The 22,688-nt window shown below is 38.4% G+C and overlaps 1 protein-coding gene across 16 annotated transcripts in view; it reads left to right on the forward strand.

Moving 5' to 3' along the window:
• Positions 1–22,688, forward strand: part of ANKS1B (ankyrin repeat and sterile alpha motif domain containing 1B) — a 1,073,811-nt gene that overhangs the window by 919,935 nt on the left and 131,188 nt on the right. Inside the window, exon 1 of one of the 16 annotated variants that reach the window (XM_053895888.1) lies at positions 5,839–6,106. The exons of 14 other annotated variants lie outside the window; for them this stretch is intronic. The gene's annotated coding sequence lies outside the window, so the exon portion shown is untranslated. Of the gene's footprint in view, positions 1–5,838; positions 6,107–6,577; positions 6,701–22,688 lie in introns of those variants that run through there. One more of the 16 variants, XM_053895889.1, reaches the window with a different exon arrangement.

A 22,688-nucleotide genomic window follows, 5' to 3' on the forward strand; every position in this document is an offset into this window, starting at 1 on the left:
TTCACCAGTACACAGGCTCTGTCTCTCTGGCTTGTGTCCCATGCTCCCTATCTACACACACCAATATTTTTTCCCAAAATTCAACACTCTGCTTTCTACACATTGAAAAGTAAGGTTCCACAATATCGTGATTTTAAATCCATATTCATATCCTTAAAATAGCTTAGTTCTGAAATACCTTTTTATTAGAAACTTGTTCACATGATTGAAAAGATTTATTTGGGTGTGGAATTTCTAAAATTTCTCTAGCCTAGCAGTGGGTCATGTTTCATCCCACCATGTAAAATGGACAATGTGGGAGCTGTCCAGAGTTCTTTGATAATTCTACACATAGTTCTAGTTGATGGCATTCCATTTCCAACCCTTCCGACTACCAGGAAATCAGCTGATAGCAAATCTATATTTCTTGCCCTTACCTCTCTCATGAGCTCCAGATTTATATTCTATTTAACTTCTGTATGTGTCTATGTGGAGAACAACTAAAACTTGACATGTCCCAAGCTTTCTTTTACTTGTTCAACAAATATTTTCCTAATGCATATTAGGAGTGAACATAAGTACACTCAAGATAGTACAAGCAGGATCCTTGACTTCATGATCTCATGGGGAGAGCCATAACTAAACAAGTAATTACCAAAAAATAATAAATTCTCTATTAGGGAAAGCAAAGTTACTATGAGAGCAAAAGAATTTTGCCTCGGCCAGTGTAGGACAAGGGATATATAAGCATTTTCCTGGAATAAGGTACATATTTGTTGAAATCCATAAAATAAACTAGAGTTACCTAGAGAAAGAGTTCCACAAAGTCTGAGTCCATCTGTAACCTACCTTCCTATTCCTCAGCTCCCAAATCAAGGTTTGACCTCACATGCATTCAATAAATCTTGATATAATGAGCAAAAGTATTTTTTTAATGTTTATTTATTTTTGAGAGAGACAGAGACAGAATGCAAGTGGGTTAAGGGCAGAGAGAGAGGGAGACACAGAATCTGAAGCAGGCTCCAGGCTCCAGGCTCCAAGTGACACAGGGCTTGAACTCATGAGCTGTAAGATGATGACCTGAACTGAATTCGGATGCTCAACCGACTGAGCCACCCAGGCACCCCTGAGTAGAAGTATTTTTATGTCACTACCTTTAAAAAAATCATTGATGTGGTATAAAGGATCATGGGACAGCTCTCTCTAGTGAATACACACACAAATACAAGACTTAACATGTGCATTTGTTAAAATGGAATCTAAGTTATCAGAGCTTTAATATAAAGTCAAAAGGTTCTCACTCTCTCTTACTTTCCCATCACCTTTTAATCCTATTTATATCTGAGAACTCCTCCCTGCACTTTGTTTACTGACCTGATCTTTTCCTTTAATATTTTTAAGTATGAGAGTATTTCTTCCTCCAAGAATTCAAAGCAGTTCTCTTAAATGTATAATTCTAGTTGGTTAGAGACCAATAGTCATAAATAAATTTGTATTACACCATGGAATTACATGTTGATCCATGAAAACTGATCTTTTTGGTGTTAGATGCTAAATATATCTGGATCTATTGAGAAAGGAGTGCCTACCTTTTTATTCATTTTTTATTCATTCCTAACCCAGGAAACATCATCATACTAGATTTGTATGATTTTCCTACATAGCTCCAGATAAAATAATCAGCCCTGGTTGGTTCATTTCCCTTGTTTTCCTGGAAATTTTACCAAAACATTAAATCCTTTCCTGGTTAGAGTTGCTATCATTGAACGTAATAGGCATCTATCCCTATTTTATTTCAGAACTCTGAGACATTTTTATCAAAGTGCATACCTGGATGCTGTGAATGTGAGGGGTATACAGTAAAGGTTTTTATAAAAAACATTTGAGTTAACATTTTGGGGGTGTTTATTATGTGCCAGATTCTACAGTTAGTACTTTACAAAGTTTATAAGTTAGGGCTTACTCAGAGAAACAAAAACAGTAGTAAGTATATACCAGGAGATTTATTGCAATGAATTAGCCTATGTAATTGTGAGGACTGGCTAGGTAGTCTGAAATCTGTAGGGCAGGCCATCAGGAAGGGCAGGCTGGAACTCTTAGGCAGGGACTGAAATTGCCATTCACTGATAGAGCTGCTTTTTCTTCAGGGAAGCCTCAGTTCTGCTCCTAAGGCCTTTTAGCTGATTGAATCAGATTATCTAGAATAATGTCTCTTACTTAAAGTCAACTGATTATGGACTTTAATCACACCTACAAAATACTTTCACAGCAACCCCTAGATTAGTGTTTGATTAGGTAAATGGGTACTATAACCAAGCCAAAATGGCACATCAAAAAAAGCACCAAATGTGTGTAATCTCATTTCCTCCTAACAACAGCTCTGCGAAGTAATTTCTGTTATTATCCCATACATTTCACAAGTTGGAAAAATAAGGCTCAAAAAATTTTAGTAACTTACTCAAGATTATAACACTGTTAAGTGGAATAGCCATTACTTGAGCCCATAGGTCTGATTCCAAAATTGAAAGCTTAATTAACCACTGCACAATACCACATCAAAACAAAGGAATCAATTAATGTAATTTTATTCCTCTAAATCTACACAAATGGACTCATATTAGTGTTTTACATATCTCTTTCAGAATATACCACCATCTTTAGACTTTGTGAGACTAAAATATTCAACGTGGTCTTCTGGATAATATTTTTTAATGCAAAGAAAGAATACAGGAGATTGGGAATCCCAAATATTAGTCCTTTCTGATATAAAATTGCTGTTCTTAAATAAATAGTGTATGTTGGAGAGGGTTGCATTCTTGATGACTTGGGATGGATGCTTTACTTTTCACTAGGATATAAGGAAGTTGAGAATTGGTACTATAAGAGTTTTTTTTTCTAAATTGTCTCATGTTGCAAGGAACAATAAATTACTTAATATAACCAGTGTATTAAAAATGAAATGTAGATCCCCCAAGAACATAAGACTATATATTATTAACATTTTAAATAACATAAATTGTAAATTTACTGATTTTTAGCAAAAATGTAAAATTCCTGGGAAAAAATAAGTCTGACATTGACTACCCTGGGTCATCATAATATCATGGTGTCTGAACAAGTGGCAAGAATTCATGGTTTTGCTCCTGTCTGTAGTTAGGGTAGGTCCTTGGGCAAGTGACTTAACCATTCTTGGCCTCAATCTCCTTTTCTACAATATTAGAGGGTTTCAGAAGATGATCTCTTGTATTTTTTATGCTGTTCTATAGCATTAAAATGTCTAAAATTTCAACTATGTAAGTAGGGGCTATTTTAGTGCCGAACAGTAAAAAGTCATTCTTCTGTGAATTATTTAATGTTTCTACCCAAACCAGACTACACTGGTAAAACCTTTATATTTTGATATGCATATCTGGAGGTTATTGCCAAATTTCATTAGTGCCAGGATGAAGTTAATTTCCAGGTCTATAGTATTTAATATGTGAGCTGATTTTGCTGAATGGAGAATCAGTACCAGCGACCATGGACAGCAACTTTCTCAGCTCCCTCAAGAAGAGTTTGCACTTAGCCAAGCATAAATGCTAACAGAGAATTAGATTTCCACCATTCTCTTGAGGTGGCACAGACACAAAAAGACCTATAGGTCCCAAATGAATCCAGAGTGCAGAAGACTTGATGATACAAAAATGAGAGCACACCTGTTTTCTAAAGAGCCTGTAGTTCATCGCTAACAAACAGCATCTTTTTGACAGAGCCCAATATTGTTGCTAGAGAAAAATACTCAGAAGAGAATGATGCCCTGGGAAATGTGATTCTTCAGTCATTCACATGATTGGGAAACCAAGAAAACACCTATTCCACTCCAAGTCTCATGTGTTTGGTTGTACAGTGAGAGATAGAACTAAATGGCCTGAATCCCAAACCCACTGAAAGCGTGCTGATCTCCAAAAACCAGAGAGATCCAAACATGCCCCAGTCAAGAAGGTAGATCATGTCTAATCTGTTTCTCTTTCTCTAATATATAACTTATAAAATCAAAAGGCTTCACAAACTCCTTATGTAAATGAGAAACCTTTCTATGCACATAAGTGCTCACACTTTGGAGCCTCACAGGCCTGGGGTTTATTATCCTGGCCCTGCCTCTTGCTAGCAGGGTGGCTTCAGAGTATACTATTAATGTGAACTTCACAAAAGCAGACAATGACATGAAAATAGACAAAACGGTAGATATTTAGAGTTTCTTGTTTAAGGAAGTGAATGGTGTCCCATAACTACTAGCTGCAGATCTCTCTAAGCCTGTTATTTTTCATCTGTAAAGTGAAGATAATAATGAAACTGACCTCATAGAGTTCTGAAAATTAAATGAGATAATTCACAGATGGCTGGCGGATCATAGGTGCTCAGTAAATGTTGCCTATTATTTGAAAATTGATTCACATTTCTATTTTAGTGGCTATTTTTTGCAGTTGATCAAAGTCTTTGTTTTCTTTGGTTTTAAAGCAATAAATGTGCACTTTTAAAGTTCAGAAACTGAAAGTACCCTAAAAAAAACAGATTGATTAATACTGTTGGAGTTCATCATCATGTTATACATTTCCTTAAATACTTAAAGTATCTCATTCCAAACCATTTTTCACAGACAGTGGGGTGCTGTTACTTTGTTTTCAGACGATGGGTATCCTTTGTGGGAATCTGTGGTTCTCATCCCAGACTAAGTGGGCAACTCACACTTTTGGATGGAACGTTGGAACACCAAAGAACTGAAGTGCGTGGGTTGCCAGATATGTTCATTCAAATGTTATGGAATTAAGCAGTCTGTAAACCACACATAATTTTTATTTCTTTATGGCAAGAAAGAACTGTTGGGATTAAAAAAAATGGGTGAAAAGCCTTGTCACTTAAGGTAAGGTGTCTTTCTTTTAATTGGCATAATTTTGAAGAGCATAAACGCATACAACTGTTTGTAGTAGTACAATGGTAACTAGTGGAAACGGCGCGGCGGGGGGCGGGGCAGGAATAAAGGGCAAATGTTAACCGCAGCCCTCCAGGTCTACTGGGGGCTGAGCATTCCCCTCCGAGAACAGGTGGAACTCTAATCTCTCGGGTGGTGCCACCAGTCCACACAAGTTGAGGGTTGCTGTGGCTTCTTCTCTTGAGTCGTGAACTCGTAGCAGCTCGGTTGGTGGTAGGAAACCCGAGGTGGCCTCAGGAGTAGAGCAGGACCTTCCTTCTCCCCCTTTCCCTCCTCCTCCTCTCCCCAGCGGCTGCGACGGCAGTGACGGCGGCGGTGGCGGCTGCTGCCACCGCTGCTGCTGCTGCTGCTGCCGCTGCCGAGCTGGTCACCTGGGCGCCTGCGGAGCTGCCTGGCTGCTGCCGCTGCGGCGGCCTCTCGGAGTGCGAGGAGGGGGCGGCGAAGAGCGAGAATATCCATAGTAACACAGGATGCTCCCGGCGCCGAGCAGGAGCGAGTGCGGGAGGAGGAAGCCCCCGCGCGCCGGCAGCCCGCGGTGCTAGGCGCCCTGCAGCCCCCGCGCGCCGCGCCCGGGCCCGCGTCGCTCTCGCAGTTAGGGTCCGACTGAGTGGTAAGCCCTCCCCGGCAACTAAGCCGACACCTCCCACCGCCCCAGCCGCCCACCCCCGGGAAGCAGCGGCAGAACAATGGAGAGCGCCGCCAGCAGCCCTGGAGACGGCACTCGGGGGAGGACGCGCCGCCGCCGCCGCAGCTGCCGCTGCCGCTGCCGCTGCCGCCGCCGCCGCCGCCGCCGCCCGGGCTGGCGCGCGCCGCGTGGGGCCGGGCGCGTGCGAGGGCGCGCGGCGGTGTGGGGGGCGCGGCGGGGGGCGCGCGCGCGCGGGCCCGGGGAGCTGGCGGGGAGAGCCCGGCGCTCGGCGCAGCGCGGCGCGGCGCGGCCAGGCTCGGCGCCTCTCCCGCCCCTCCTCGGCGCGCTCGCCCTCGCCTCGCCGCTCGCTTGCGCTGGGGGCGCCCAGAAAGATGCTCAGAGGCAACGGCTAGGGGAGCGGAGGTTCCAGCCACATGTCCGCGTCCACGGGGGCCAGAGCCCGCCAGCCCTCGCGGATCCCGGCTCGCAGCCAAGCCCGCGGCCGCTGCCGTCGCTAGCGCCGACAGGCTCGGGTGAGTAGCGGGGCGGCAGCGGGCGGCGCGGGGCACGGCTTCCCCCGCTGCCCACGGCCCCGGCTCGCCAAGATGCGGTTGTGAGAAGTGGTGCTGCAGCTGGGGCAGGAAAGCAAACGGGAAGCCGGGTCGGAAAATCCGGGAGTGCTGCGGAAAGGGTTTGCAGGGGCATTTGTTGCAGCCCAGGCTAGCGGTCTCTACTGTGTGGGCTTTTTTTTTTTTTCTTTTTTTTCTAACGTGGTTTGGTTATTGGTTTTCCCTTTCCTTTCCTCGTCTTCGCGGTTGCGAGGAGTTTGAAGCGGTAAATTACTGGATGTCTCTCCAAACGGTTTGACTTTCATGAGTATATATTTTCCAAAGGTCATTTGTCTTCAAAATTAAAAAGCCATGTAATTTTCAGGTGCGCTTTGAATCACCTCTGAGGAGTAGCAGGAAGAATAGACACTGGAAGGGTTGATGTTGAGCGTGCCCTCTCCCCTCGTGTTTTTCATACATTGATTAATCGGAGGGGGACGTCGGCATGGACTTTCCAGTGGTACGCCTTGGAGAACAGTAACAGAGCAGCAGAGACCGCAGTTTACTGCTTTCGTCAAGGTCGGGTCAGCATTTCTATTGAAATCCCAATTTCCGTGGTTGTAACTTGGATGTAATTTTACTCCAGGCTAAAACTTGCCAAAGCTAAACAAGGACTTGTTTTTATAAGGATACTGCCACTGCCGCGGTTTTTTGTGTGGCTGGTTGGTTAGTTGTTTCTCTCTCTCTCTCTCTCTCTCTCTCTCTCTCTCTCTCTCTCCAAAACCAGCTGTCTGCAAACATGAGCCCCTAAAACAAATGGGCAGCTCAGGAAGGCTTTGCATTTTCAGAGATTGACCAGGAATGCTAGTCCTCCCTGCAGTTATCATTTCTCCTCCCTGAGCCACTGAGATGTTAGTTTAGAAGACTAAAAATTCAGTCCCAGTGCTGCATATACATACCCAATATGTTGTATCTGTAGAATGAAGGCATAAGAACTTTGAGCTCTATGATTCTTAGACACTTAGGTTAGTATACATGTTATGGGGACTCTTGAATCTGGAAAGACAGAATTAGAGGCAACAGTGTTGGAAGGGCAACATGAGGAATTAGGTCCAACCGAAGACTTGTCTGAACGTTGACACAAGTTATCAAGGGAGTCTATAATTCTCCTCCGAGAGTCCTGTTGAAGTTTGGAGCCGAAAGGGAAAGAGGAAAGAAAATTAGAAAACGTCTTAGAGGTTGCTTCAAAACCTGTGTTCTTTGTACTCAGCGGACGAGCTTCGGCAAGGAGATGCCAGTGGTGCTTGGTTATTTGAGTCCGTATTGTTGATGGCTGTGTGACAAAATAGGCTATAATGACTCGTGCTGGCATTATTCCACCATAAAGCCTTCTTCAGAAGTGATCCGTTCTGTTGTTCTGTCAGTCCTGAGTAGGACTTGGTGTGATGGCAGTGATCCTCCTGGACTCAGGTGGTGGAGAAAGGCGTAACTGGTCTGGTACAAATGAAATTAAAAACAGATGTATGCTACCTGGGAGACCTAGTGACAGTGTCATACAAAAACAGTGTTACAAAGAAGCTTCCGAATGCAGGGGGAGATAATGATTTTTGGAAAAAGCAGTGAAGAAGAATTAGAGCTTCGTGTTCAAGGATGGGAACTTAGTCCTGCCTTTGCTGATTGCCAAACTTAATTTTACTGCATTGGAATTACTTTGCTTGATGCACTTTGGCACTTTTAGTAGAAGCAATATTTTTTCCTTAATCAGTGATAGTAAAGTGACCATTCATCGTCACTTTATATCAGAAATGAGAGACCCTACATTGTTACAGTTCTGCTAAGGGGAACCAGAGACAGAACAAAGTGTTTTGCCTCTACTTGGAGATCAAATCTCCATTAGAATAATTTTGAAATATAGCATGGTGCAATATTAAGTAAGATACTTTAGGATAATGAATTTTTAACAAAACTGTATAAATGCATTTATTTGTCAGCAATTTAAAATGATAATCACTTATTAACAATCTAAAAGTTTGCAGGTTTAACCAATTTTTCATACATTTCATACATTGATTTCTGATATATTTCTTGTCTATTAATTTACTGCAAATGGTATAGCAGGTATGAAATGTTAAGGAATTGCTTTCTTTAAGAGTGTAGTATTTGTTTAAAGTTACTCTACATGTTCCAAATGGAGTATAAATTAGTAGACAGTACATTATACAGGACAGGCATTCCCAGTAATCAGTTGTAATGTTATTATCCTCTTGTAAATGTTGGGAGATATTTTACAGTTTATTATCAAGTCATTCTCATTGCAGCATTCATTGAGTAAGCACTTTTGAGTGCCATGGGTTTTAAAGCAGGTTTATCCTTTCTCTAAATGTAAGGCAGACATGTTCTGCAAATGTTATATTGAAATCAATGCTTTGGCATTGTCAGTGTTTATAGCGCTGGCAGAGTCTATAGAGACACAGGGTAGAGTTTATTGATGTCCCTATTTCTGAGCAGATGCTAGTGTCAACACATGTCACAGGAATATCCATCAAGCCACTTAATGTCCCGGGAGGAATGAACAATTAGCAAAATTAATTTGGAGATCTGCTTGGTTAAAGTCATTAATGGTCATGGGTAAAACATTTGCATTTCCATAGATATGTTTGATTTTTACATATTTTGGACCTACAGCAGTAACTCAGACTTACTTAGTATTTACAAGTGCCAATACCAGTAATCAAAGTACAAGGTCTTTTCATAAGCCACCAGTAATTAACAGATGTGTGAACACAATCCAGATTTACCAATTGGCCAGCTATGTTTTCCTTCCATGGACAATAAACAATAACAAAGCATAAATGTTTGCCATTGACTTTAATAGCAGTGTATATCGATAAGCCTTGGGAAAAAATTGTTGCATACATATTTCTTTGAATTAGAGATTACATTAGCTGTGATATCTTTACACTTGTATTAATATTTGATTTCTTTAAAATGATTGCTTTCACAGTGCAGTACTGTCAATATATTTAATAATTTGCTTCAGAAAGAACATTTACATGAGTGCATTTATCTTCCCACATAACTGTCAATAATGCATTGTTCCAGAAATCTATTTTTATGTAGATGTAATTTTCATGTAAAAATTAACCTTTCTTATAATTCCAGTGTGAGATGAAAACCATTCTTGTTCATCTGATTTTTCTCTTCATGCAATTGTAAGATTTTTTTTAGAAGTCAAAATATGATTAAGCTGAGTCATTTTCTTTTAATTGTGAGGATATATTAGCTTGTTTAGATGAAACTCCAAGATTAATTCCCTAAAAATTTTTCCTAAAAATTCCCTAAAAATTCCTAGTTCTGGCATTTACAGAGCAAAGACTTACAGACTGTTTACTGGTAGTTTTCTTATATGAGAATAGGAGGAAATGCAGAGAAGGTCAGACCAAAACTTGAACTGGAAAAAGCAAAAATGCATTTTCTGCTTCCCCTTGGTTACCTAATACTTGGTAATATGTTTTTAGGTAAATCTCAAAACAAAGTTGTTCTATAAATGACTTTTATGGATACATCCTTTGGGGCTTGGAATTAATGTAACTAAACTGAAACTGCTAACCTCCCAGGACTAACCACAAGGATGTGGTCTGGAAAATCTATGACTGCATTGAGATTTTCCTGGAGACACCTCTGTCACTACAGACAACTGCCCTTGCAGTGCATAGAAAACTGTTAGAATCAGCAGGTGCCCCCAGAATAATCTCAGTGCTGCTTGGCTGTATGTTTAAACGGTACTTAGTAACATTGGTCAGGTGAGGGTTTTGTGGCCATTTTAAAACCAAGACTCTTGGCAGGAGAAAGTTGTATGTTAAGACTATTTGAGCATCCTCTCATTTTAGCACATTTCAATTAAGGTAATTTTTTGGTTGCCATAAGTTCTGTGGTCTGTTCTTGGTTTTAATTAAGGCTTCGGAGTGACTCGCGTACAGTTGTAGCTGCAACAGGTGGTGAGTTTTGTGTTGTGTGAGCTTCATAAAAGTCTCATTTCCCTGTGTTTAGAAATCACGACCATGTTGTAGTTATTTTTCTAGAAATATAAAATGTAACTGCAAAAATAAGCTGCTTCTCTGTATCTCCATGATTCACTTCTCCAGAAAAGACTTGCAGACCATATGCAGTATCTCTTGGCTCTTAATGCATTTTTTTTTTCTGTCCTAACTGTCAACTTAGTATAAAAATAATTGGTTCAAATTGTTTTCCTGTAGTATAGCTATCCCTCAGGAATGGAAGGTCTGGCATTGCCTCCCCAACATCTCCCAAGGGTTGGTTGATACTCCTGATATGAATGATGCTATTTATTTCACCCTACTGGTAGATTAGTCATAAACACTCATGCCAAACCAAATTTGGGACAAAGCTTCAAATTAAAAATATATAGTCCCTCCCAAGTTTCAACATTGTTTACACACTGGCTCTCCCTTCTTTTACCCACCCTGAAGTTCTCCAGTCAGGGAACCTGTCTTAGATGGTGAAATTTCCTCATCACTTATGGGAGAACCTCTTCTCCCCCATCTTCTCATGACCACTCATCCCTGACTTTTTCTTTCGTCTCATTCACGGCTCTTAGTTCTGGTATTTTTTCAGATCACATTCTTTAATCCTTTTCCTTAGTCCCCTCTCCTAATACTTCCAGAATACTGCTCTATTTTTTCCTCTTTTACATTTTTTATAAAAACAGTGACCCAAGGGGCGCCTGGCTCAGTCGGTTAAGCATCTGACTTTGCTCGGGTCATGATCTCACTGTTCATGAGTTCAAGCCCCACATCAGACTCTGTGCTGACAGTTCAGAGCCTGGAGACTGCTTCGGATTCTGTGTCTCCCTCTCTCTCTGCCCCCAACCCACTCACGCTCTCTCTCTCTCAAAAATAAACAAACGTTAAAAAAATTTTTTTTTAAAAAACAATGACCCAAGTCATGACTGATGAGCATTCAGGGTCTGATATGTCTGTTAAGAAAGGAGCCAAAAGCTATACATTTTATAAGTGAGCTTATATCCAATAAAAAACCAGGACCAGAAAGCTCTAGAGCCCTCAGAATGCCCTGAGGTCCCTTTTAGAATACCCACAAATATCTCCACCCATATGAAAGATAAATAATATTTGTAATTTGTTCACATTTAAATTAATCAAAATATTTCTTTTTAATTGTACATTATGCCAATGATAATTCATCATGTTGATTTGCTTGAATTTTTGTTGCACGTATGCAGAATTTTATTCCATTGTGGGTCTAGTAGACTTTTGTGAGCTAACTTTAATATTTAATTATTATTTATACTGTAGCTTATTTGAAGGAATATGCATTCTGAATTCTAAGCAACTGGCTTAAAAGACAGCTTTGCATATAAAAATCCTTCCTTTTAAGCCAAGAAACAATCTCTGTATGTATTCTTTCACTTGAGAAATATTTATTGGTTGTCTGCTGTCTTCTAGAAATATTTATTGAATGTCTGCTTTCTTGGGGCAGGAGATATAATAGTGAACAAAATAGACAAGGTTCTTGTTCTCTAGAGCAGGTATTTAGTTGGGAAGGAGTGATACAAACAAGTAAATAAATAAATGGAGAAAATAATCTCAGGTAGTAGTAAGTGTTGTGAAGGCCATGTAACAGGTAAAGTGCTTGAGAGTTTCCTGGAGAGGAAGGTGCTACTTTAAAAACGTGTTCGGAGAAGGTGTCCCTGAGACAGTGCCCCTCAGCCAGAGACCTGAATGCTGAGCAGGAACCAGCCATGCAGAGATTCTGGGGAAAGAGCTTCCCAGGCAGGCAAAGGGAACTGCATGTGGAAAAGCCCTTGAGGGAACAAATGCAGTGTGTTTGGGCAACCGAGAGCAGTCCTGTGGGGTTGCAGGTCAACCTTATCAGTCATGGCGAAGAGTCTGGGTTTTATTCTAAAAACAGTGTGGAACAAATGGAGAATTTAAAGCAGAAACGTGATTGCTTTACCTTTGAAAAGAATACACTTGCAGCTCTGTGAAGACTGGATACTACTCGGGCAAGAATAGACACACAGAGAAACCACAAGAAGACTGTTAAAGTAGTCCAGGTGAGAAATGATCGTGATTTGGACTGGGTTGTGGCAGTAAACAAAGAAGAGATGTGGAAAGCGTCGCAATTTCAAAGAGTGAAAAGCGTTTTTAAATTCTGCAAGTACAGGAAAATACAAAGAAGGAAATAGCCATTCTCCATAGTTCTCACCATCCAAAGTAACATCTGTTATTATCTTGGCATTTTTAAGGAAAATAATCACTGTATTATTTTTGATATTTTGATATGTGATAATTACTCAGGTGATGTGCACAATGCAAATATTAAAATTTTCAAATTACCCTAAATCCCACCACTCAGAAATAACCATCTGTAACATGAGACTGATAATCATGGAAGACATACTTTTTTTATGGCAAGAAGTCTTTATTTTCATACAGGGTGCCACTGCAGGTAACCATCAGAGAACACATGGCTGTTTACAGATACAGAGAACTGAACAAAAGTGTTTTAGCATGCTGTAAACTGTACATAGAAAACTGGTGAACAACTTCAGACACTGAAATTAGGAAATAAAATGGGTTAACACCATCTGTTGATAGGTTTATGAATCCCTCAGCAGTGTTCTAGGCTGTCTTTACCTGCAAGCACAATTACAGTCGCTCTGGTGGCATATATCACTATGCATATATGCAAAGCGATTGATAAATAGATGCATGAAGGAAAGAAATACTTTTATAACAATGGCAACAGTGGAATTTTACTAGAAATGTTATTTTAAAAGAAGAAGCCTTTTAATTTCTTATATTTAACAGCAGAAAAAATGGAGGTAAAAAAAGCTAAATAACTGTTGAACTTCAAATATCTCTTTACCACAAGAATTATTTCCTAAAAGATCTCCCCTGATGGTTAAGAGAAATGGTTATGAAAAATGCTAGGAGGTTTGAGCAAGAGTGAACTGAGCTTTTGTGGGACTTAAGAATTGAGAATTTAGGACTCCTCTTCAAGAAAATGGAGTATATTTCAATGGAACATTACACAGCCATAAAGAAGATGAGATCTTGCCATTTGCAACAACATGGATGGACCTGGGGGTATTATGTTAAGTAAATAAAGTAAGTCAGACTGAGAAAGACAGATATGATTTCATTCTTCTGGAATCTAAAAAACAAAACAAATGAATAATCAAACAAAAAGGAGAATCAGAGCTATAAATACAATGAGTAAACTGATGGTTGCCAGAAGGAAGGGGGTGGGGGGGTGGGCAAAATGGGTGAAGGGGAGCGGGAGATACAGGCTTCCAGTTATGGAATGAACAAATCATGAGAATAAAAGGTACAGTATGGGGACTACAGTCAATGGTACTGTAATAGCTTTGTATGGTGACAGATGGTAGCTACCCTTGGGGTGAGCACAGCATAAGGTATAGAGACGTTGAATCACTATGTTGTGATTCTGAAACTAATGTGACATTGTGTGTCAACTCTCAAATTTAAAAAACTAAAAAACAAAAACAACAAAGTCAGTGGTAGGGCTAATACCACTTTGGTTTGTTGCCCAATTCATGGTTTAAAGAATTACTAAGCTTAAGTAACGTTAACTAATAAAATGTTTAAAAAGAAAATAGAGTATATTTTACCAATTGTACAAAAGCAAGATCTTATGAAAGCTTTGCTGTGGAAACAACCCCCCTCCCACCGCTGGGGCCCGGGAGAAAGCAAATCACCCAAGTAGATGAAGGGCCTGGAAACTTAAGCTTCAGTAGCCGTACAATAAACCCACCTCACAGTTGGAATCATTATGTTTTGTAAAACTACATATTCCAATTTTAAATATGTTAAATTGATTCTTTGCAATAAGATAATGCAGTCGCATTATTGCCCATCTCCTATTCTCAGCTAATAATTTTAATTACTTTATATTGACCATGTTTATAATACTTTCTTTTCTATAATCATTAGTACTAAGTTTGTTTAGTATAAATTCTTTTATTAAAACAGACCCAGTGTTTCCCCATCCTGTAGTATAAGCGCCTGACTGAATTCTTTGATTCATCTCTGAATTGCCTTAATTGCTTTTTGTTCTTATTTTAAGAAAGATGAGTGGCTACTGCATTTCTAAGGGCTTTGGTTTGTTCTTGTTTTTGTTTTAATATTTGAGTATGTCCTCTTACTACTTTTATAACTGAACAATATGTGAGTATTGATATTCAGTATATATTATATGAGTATAATGTTCTTGTATTATGCTTTGTTTCCTTTATAATTTTGCAGCCATTGTTTACTAGCATTCACTATTTCTGTGCGGTCTGAGACCACCCTTTGTAAATGATTTGCCTTTTTTCTGCCTGGATCCCTAAAAATTCTTTCTTCCTCTTCGTAGGTCAGTAGCATTGCTAGGATATATCCAGGTGTTGAATGCTCTGTGTCAAAATTTTCTGCATTACAATATGCTCTTGAAATCTGCTGATATTGTGTCCTATCTTTGAATCCACTTTCTATTGCATTTGTATTGTTATCTACTTCAGGGACATCACTTATCCTTATTTTGGATCATCTTTGTCTCTCTTCCACATTTATTAATTTCCTCATAATTTAATTTTTTGTTATTTTCATCTGCATTCACAGTGAGTATGAAAATCCTTTCTCCTGTGTCAGTAATTCCATTTTCAGAACTGTCTACTCTGTTTCCTGATGTTTCTAATTTATTGATTGATTTTGAAATGATGCTCTTTGGTCCCTATTTGTTTCCATCAGTCTGCAGTCTCTCTTTTCATCCCATTTCATTGTTTCATCAATCTGTCTGTAAGCTTCAATTTTTACTGAAACCATTCTTCTAGAATAGAAAGTTCGTGTGAGGATTTCCTTCTTTTTCTCTGAATAAAGTTCTTCTAGATTTAGTTTCTTATGCTGTGACCCATACATTTTATTTTCTTCCCTTCCTCCCTCCCTTCCTCTCTCCCTCCTTCTTTTCATCCTCTCTTCTGCTCTCCTGTCCTCCTTCCTTGCAGATTGGCCATAATGTTTTTCTTGCTGATGCTTGGGGAGCTCTGCCTAGACATGGTGTAAAGTAACCTCTTAAATCACTTCCCACTTTTTTGGGGACCAGTTTGCTTTCCTCTTTCAACTATGTTTTACTATCTGGGTCTGTCCACTTTCCTGAAGTCTGAAGAGATTTGAGTGGGTAGAAATTATAGAGAGAGGTAGCTCATGCTCTGTGCAGTTTGGGTTATAGATTTCCTGGGCTGTGCTAGCTCACATTTTGCTCAATGTCCTCATCAGCCTTCTTTTCACCAACTTGGGAGGGGATAGGTGGGAAATACCAAGGACAGCTTTTTATTTATTTATTTATTTATTTATTTATTTATTTATTTATTGTAATTAACTAAAGGGTTCTGTATGAGCTAGTAGCTACTCTGGAGATAACCTATGATGTCATGGGTTTCCTCATTACTGTGGGCAGCCCTGCCATCTTCAGTTCCATAGAGTCAGCTCTTTGCTCCCTTTCTCCCATTTCACACATTTCCATTAGAGAGAAGAAACCGATAAGGATATTCACTGACTGTACTTTTCTCTAAATTTAGGATTACTAGTGAAAACGTTCAGAATTTTGTTGACTCACCTCTCTAGGGAGTGAGAACAGGATTAAAAACCAAGCAACATTGTGCCCTTTTTTTTTTTTTTAAGTCCTGCTCCAGAATCTTCTGTTTCTTTCCTTGGATACTGTTGTTTGAAGTTTGTTCATACATATATGCCTTTTCTTGATTGGTAACTGTCTGGTTTTTTTGTTTTGTTTACTAATGTTCACCATTTTCTTCACATTTTGCTAGGCGTTTATTTAAGAAGGGAAGTTCTGTGAGGCAATTTAAATTTGTCATCTTAAATCAGACTCTGGTATATATTTTGGAGATAGAACATAGACATCTTGGTGATGAATTAATTTGAAAGATGAAGGAAAGGAAGGAGCTATGAATGACTCCTAAATTTCGGGTCTTAACAACTGGGTAGATGATGAACAGATTGGACTAAGGTGGGAGAAGGAATCAAGAATTCTGTTTTATGCATTTTGAGTTTGAGAAACTTGACATCCAGATGAAAATGTCAAGCAGGTGGTTGGATCAACTAGTCTGAAACTCAGAGGAAAGATGCTCAGCATATAGGTGGTACCTAAAGCCATGTGCCTGGATGAGATCACTTAGGAAGAGAGAATGTAAACATAGGGAATCCTACAGTGAATATGTACTAATCAAGATGTGTTCATGTATGAACTCTTTAGGCTCAGCATAAACTGTTCTTAGTGTAACAAATGTCTGAAATCTTTCATTATGAATGTATCAGGTTAATGGTTGGCATGAACTAGTGAGAAATGTAGACAAGAGAACATTTTAGAGATGGGAAATTTTATACTTCTAGATCTACACAGTAACTAGTAACTGAAGTGTTACCTTTCAAAGATCATTCAGACTTGCTTTTAGCTATTAACACTTCAATGAAATATAATTCAAAGTGATAAAGATTTGATTTTAAACAAAAAGCTATAGATTATTCTTTGTAAAGACTCAATTTTTCTGTTTTCAAAGTGAATCTGTATACATTTTTATTTAATAAGTTTTGTAATTAAAATACAGCTTTTGCTCTTAGAAGATGTGCATTGTAAAGAACTGCTATATTTTGAAGTAATGTGCTTAGGGGAAAGAACACTATTCCAGATTAAGAAACAGATTCCAGATCCAACTCCTCCAGTAAAAATTACAATGATAAAAAAATAACAATATCAGACACACAGAATCCTTTCACTGTGACATGCCCTGTACTAAGCACTTTGCATATATTTACTTTTTTAAGAAGTTGTAGTCACACGGCCTCCAGCTACTTAATCTCTCTGGACTTTAGGCTCCTCATTTGTAAAGCCAGTCTTCCCTCTAGCTCTAAAATTCAGCATAATGTGTCTTCAGTTATACAATTTATATCAAGAAACATAAAAATGTTTTAGTGATATTATTGACCAAAGCAAATGGAAATAGACTCTTTTATAGTCAGGGGAAGATGAACCATTATATAACAAAGGTTAACTAGCATCAAGAGTAAATTATGGAGGTTTTGGTTGAGTAAGAAGACTCCATCACAAACATCTTCCCTCATGCTTTTCCTCATGCTATTTCAGATCCTACCCTTTGTGCCAGGTCATGTCTGGCACTTTTTCCTTGCAGCCTTTCAATTAGAAATAATCCAGCCTCTCTCTGCACACCCAGTTTTTTGTGCCTTGTTTGTGGGTATTCGCATACATACGTTATATTCCCTATGAGACATTAAGCTCTTCGAGAGCAGGGACAATAACCTTTATGACATCATTCATCACTTTTTAAATTCAGTTGTCTATATATGGACAGGGTACATATAGTGAACAAAATTTAGGCTTATTCTCTACAGAGTGAAATCATTTTATTCAAACTAAAAGCATAATATTTTATGATAGATGTTGATCTGGGAATCAAGACATGGATCCCAGCTCTGTTATTTACCAGCTTCTGTGGCCTTCCAGTGGGTCGCTCTCTTAGCTTGGATTCCCATCAATCAGATGGTGATATTGATATGGATGTTCCCTGTATTACAGAGCTGTGAGCATTGAATGAAATTAATATATGTGAAGTACTTGTGAAAAGAAAAACACCTTGGAGCCTTATAAAATATTTCCATGCTTCTCAAGCAAGATGTGGGGGCATATGACCAGATATCTTCAACCAATTCTCTGAAACATTGGGGTTTATGAACTGCTGCCTTCCCTAAAAACCCACACCTCAAACTCAAACAGATAGTTTTCTGCTTTCATATTGATTTTGAATAAATATGATTTATTTAGCACATTTAGTGCAGAGTACTTCTCAAATCAAAGAAGATGACTTTGGTAGTAATGTGAGAATGAGTAAAATCCAATGAAAACAGTTTAGTGGATTTCACTACCAAGTACCTAATTTATAATTTCATTTTTTAAATTATGCATCTTTATGTTAATTTCCATGTAATCATTTGAAGAACTTTTCTGAACTGTGTCTCTGTCCACACAAATATAAATGAAAGCATCGTATGTTATGTCAACACAGGAATGCAGCGTAAGCGGTAGGTTTGAGGTACTGTGGAGACATTGGCAGTCACAGCCATATCTGCCCACAGAACATTCTCTGCTTGTTGCAGAGTCATCGGCACACGGTTTCCTCTCTCTCACATGACCACCATCATGCAGGCCACGGCCAGTCACCTGCATTGTACCCCAGAGGGAATTGCTTCCACTCTGGGGCATGAAGACTGGTCACGTGCTGCATTATGTAGACCCAAGATGCCAAATGATAAAATTGTCCCAATTATCTAGTGCTCTTACAGAGAGATTTTATGTAAGACAGTCCTGAAATCCAGATTTTTAGTAAAATTAAACCAGAACTTAGATTAGCTGGCAAGCCAGACTCCCCCAAATGATATAAATTTAATGCATTATGCTGCTTTATGAAATGTAAGAGTAATTGGGATCCCTGACAGTGAACTAATTACTCAGAACAGTATTATTTTATTTTAAATAATCAAACATCACCCTTTCAATAAATAGAATCTGTACATAAGCTCTTGTTGGAATTCCTGTGTCTGTGAAACTACAAATAAAAAATTAGTGATATATGGTGATTCTTAAAAAAAACAACAACTGTGCAGAGCATTGTTGTTCATAATCAGTTCAAATACTAGATCTAAATATTGACCATTTTCGTTACTGCATGGTATTTCAAAACATAGGCCATGGATGTATCTAAAATAGTTGGCATTGGTACCTTAATATATACTTTGGATTTATTAATATCTTTATGTGGAGTCTTATGAACATCCTTTCTCCCTAAAACATGAGGATTTTTTTTTTGCAGTATGGCAGTTACTTGCTCAGTTGCTAGGTAACAAGGCAGATCTCTATAGCTTTATCTGAACACACAGCACATGATTTTTAGTGACAGTTATTTATATCCAATATATCAAAGTATGCTGTATTGATAATGATTAGATAAACTGTTGATTTACCAACTGTGCATTGCAACAAAGTGTGCAGTGATTTGCAAAGCTAGTTTTGCTCTAACCTTTTTAAAAAGTGCTCATTAATATTCACCACTAAGAATGATCAGTTTCCTTGCAAAGCCGCAATAGCTAGATTGTTTATTTGATGATCCTTCCAACCGACTGATCACAACCAAAAGCAGCACCACACCTTTCTGACTAATTATACTGCACATTCTCTGGGAAGGGGTGCTTTGTTCTTCGATGTTGTCCATTCAGATGTTATAAAGTTTGGATTTTTGTGAAAATCGTTATTACTCTTTATACTGCTTGTCATTTCTCATACTGTATCTTTCAGGAGATCTGGCTCTACACTGACAGGTAGCAGTTGATTTAGAAGGTGTTCTTATTTTAAAACATTAACAAAATTTGTTGTTTTATTTTTTTGTCTTTTGGCACAAAACTGAGAAATCATAGCAGTGTGGCATCAAGGTTACATAATCAGCAATGGTGTCTTGTTAGAGATCTTTTACAAAAGTTGCCATTAAAGAAAAGATCTGCAATTTAAGAACTGTAACCAGTGAATTTCCATAGTGAGCAAGGAAAAAAATAATCCCTTTTCCATTGTGGATTTTGTCCATAATAGTTGCCTTTTATCAACTAGATTCATTTACTTAAACACTTCTTCATGTATGCCAGGAACCATGGGAATTTCTTCCTGTCATTTGTGTTGGTAAATTTAAATCATATTAGATAGATTGTATACATTGAATTAATAGCCATTTGTCACAGTCTTTTTCAAATAAAAGTCAAAATGCTGTTTTATACTGTAATGGGGAAAAAAGTTATCTATTGAACTTTGCACTTTTGTGGTAGGATGACTGTAATAAGCTCATCAACCATAGGATAATTAGAAATTATGGTACAGTTTCCTTTATAGCATAAGAAATAACACAACAGGTATTGTTGGTATTCAAGTTAGTCTGACAATATTTAGTTTATGTAGTCAGCCATAAAATAATGAAATCTTGCCATTTGCAACAACATGCATGGAGCTAGACAGTAGCAAAATAAGCCAGGTAGAGAAAGACAAATATCATATGATCTCACTCATAGGTGGAATTTAAGAAACAAAACATGAGCAAAGGAAAAAAAGAGAGAAAGACAAACCAAGAAATAGACTCTTAACTACAGAGAACAAACTGACAGTTACCAGGCAGGGGGTGGGTGAGGGGATGGGGGAAATAGGGGATGTGGATCAAAGAGTACACTTACCATGATGAAAAAAATAAAATAAAATGATTTTTTACAAAGCATTTAATTTATTGGACAGTAACATAAGAAATATCTTGGAAAGGGGCACCTGGGTGGCTCAGTCAGTTAAGTGTCTCTTCATTTCAGCTTGGGTCATGATCTCACAATTCGTGAGATCGAGTCCCACGTCCAGCTCTGTGCTGACAGCACAGATCTTGCTTAGGATTCTCTCTCTTTCTCTCTCTCTCTGTCCTTCCCCCACTCTCTCTCTCCCTCTCTCTCAAAATAAATAAGCTTAATAAAAAAGAAAAATCTTGGAGAATATTTGTTCAGAAATTATTTTTTGATGACAGCAGAAAGAATGCATTCTTCTATAGAATCAGAAAACAGAGACAAAAATGAGTTATTACCTGTTCTATGAACTGACAATAACCTGTCTTTACAAGTCAGCATCCAGAAAGCTAGTTTATATAGAAAATAGTTTAATGTGGAAAATTGCATTTTACTACTATCTACTAATTAAATGCCTGCATTTAACAAAATACAGTGCTCACTGCCTGGAAAGCTATAAAAAGCCACCTGGAATGATTGATTATTCTGAATTTCTGTGGTCTTGAGTAAACCAGAGACAAGGTATATATTTTATTGACTACAGACTGAAGGCCTAAGTAATTTACAAGGTAATTTACCAATAATTTGTTTGATTCTTTGCACTACGGTGTTCAGTTATCACTATGGCATTTAAATACCAAAAGTAAAATGGAAATAAGCCTTCTGGTTTCTTCTCCACTTTTTATATCCATAGTGACATACAGGTTTGCCTTGTTTTTAAAAAATATGCTGTTACACTCTCTCAAAAATAAATAAACATTTTTTTAAATCTAAAAAAAAAGAGAGGGTGCCTGGGTGGCTCAGTCGGTTAAACCTCCAATTTGCTTTTGGCTCAGGTCATGATCTCACAGTTCATGAGATTGAGCCCCATGTCGGGCTCTGTGCTGACAGCATGGAGCGTGCTTAGGATTCTGTCTCCCTCTCTCTCTGCCCTTCCCCTGCTTGCTCTCTACCTTTCTCTCTCTCAAAAATAAGTAAACATTTTTTAAAAATGTTTAAAAAATAGAAAACATGCTGTTATATAAATCATCATGTATTATACATTTTTTTAATCGTTTCTGTCAGGGAATCAAAGCAGATGTCTGTTTGCCATATAACAGTATTTCTCTCCTTATAAAGGAATTTACTGGAAGATATTAATAGTTTCTCTCTCTTTCTGTCTGTAATTATGGGAGGAAAAAAACTGTATTTATACAGAACTTTTTAGGAACCTATCTATCCTGTGAAGCTAGGTATACTGGGTGTTCCAGTTAAGGTTGATTTACTTTGTATTTCTTTTTCCAGTTGGCACATGGTTAGTGAAACACAGCTCCATGTGACTGCTGCCTTCCTTTGTGTCTTGTTGTAAATGCTTGTTATTTAAGTGGACTTTCATCATCATGTGTGTCTTTTGTGTTTGTTGCTAAATCATTGTAAATGATTCACGGAAATCTTTCTTTTCCCTCTTGATACCTGAGCCTATCCCCTGTAGAGAAACCAGGTAATCCTCTATATGAGCTGTTATTGTCTCACGTTTAGGCTCTCCTGTTCTAAAAAGTCTCTATGGCCACAGAAAATACAACTTGCAGATTTGTTGGAAGGTCAGCACCCCAGGATATGAAGTCTGCAAAGCACTGGACATGGTTTTACTTTGTATTATTAACATATATTTTATGCTTTTAATCATTATTTATCATACTGTGCAGAAAAAGAAAATAGCCAAAGAATCTCAGTATTGAACTCCTTTTTTGTTTATCCAGGCATTGTGGAAATCTTGGCTGAGGTGTGAGTAGTATTGAATAATCATTTCAAAAGCAAATTTCATTTCTGATTGAAAACAAATGATTCTAAGTGTGTGTGTGTGTGTGTGTGTGTGTGTGTGTAAGAGAGAGAGAGAATGAATATGAAGATTCCAAGAAAATTTGTCTAATATTCAGGGTGCCTGAAAGCCTAAATATATTTATCCATATTATCAATATTATATGGAATAAAAATTATTTGTAAGTATTTAAAGATTATTTTATGGCACTTTTTCTCAGAAGACCTGCAGACACTGTTTAAAGAATTTTCAGGTGTGCCTGGGTGGCTCAGTTGGTTGAGCGTCCAACTTTGGCTCAGGTTGTGATCTCATGGTTTGTGAGTTCAAACCCCACATTGGG

This window comes from Panthera pardus, unplaced genomic scaffold, assembly GCF_024362965.1.
Source record: "Panthera pardus isolate Hobbes unplaced genomic scaffold, ASM2436296v1 HiC_scaffold_6, whole genome shotgun sequence".
Taxonomy (NCBI): Eukaryota; Metazoa; Chordata; class Mammalia; order Carnivora; family Felidae; genus Panthera; species Panthera pardus.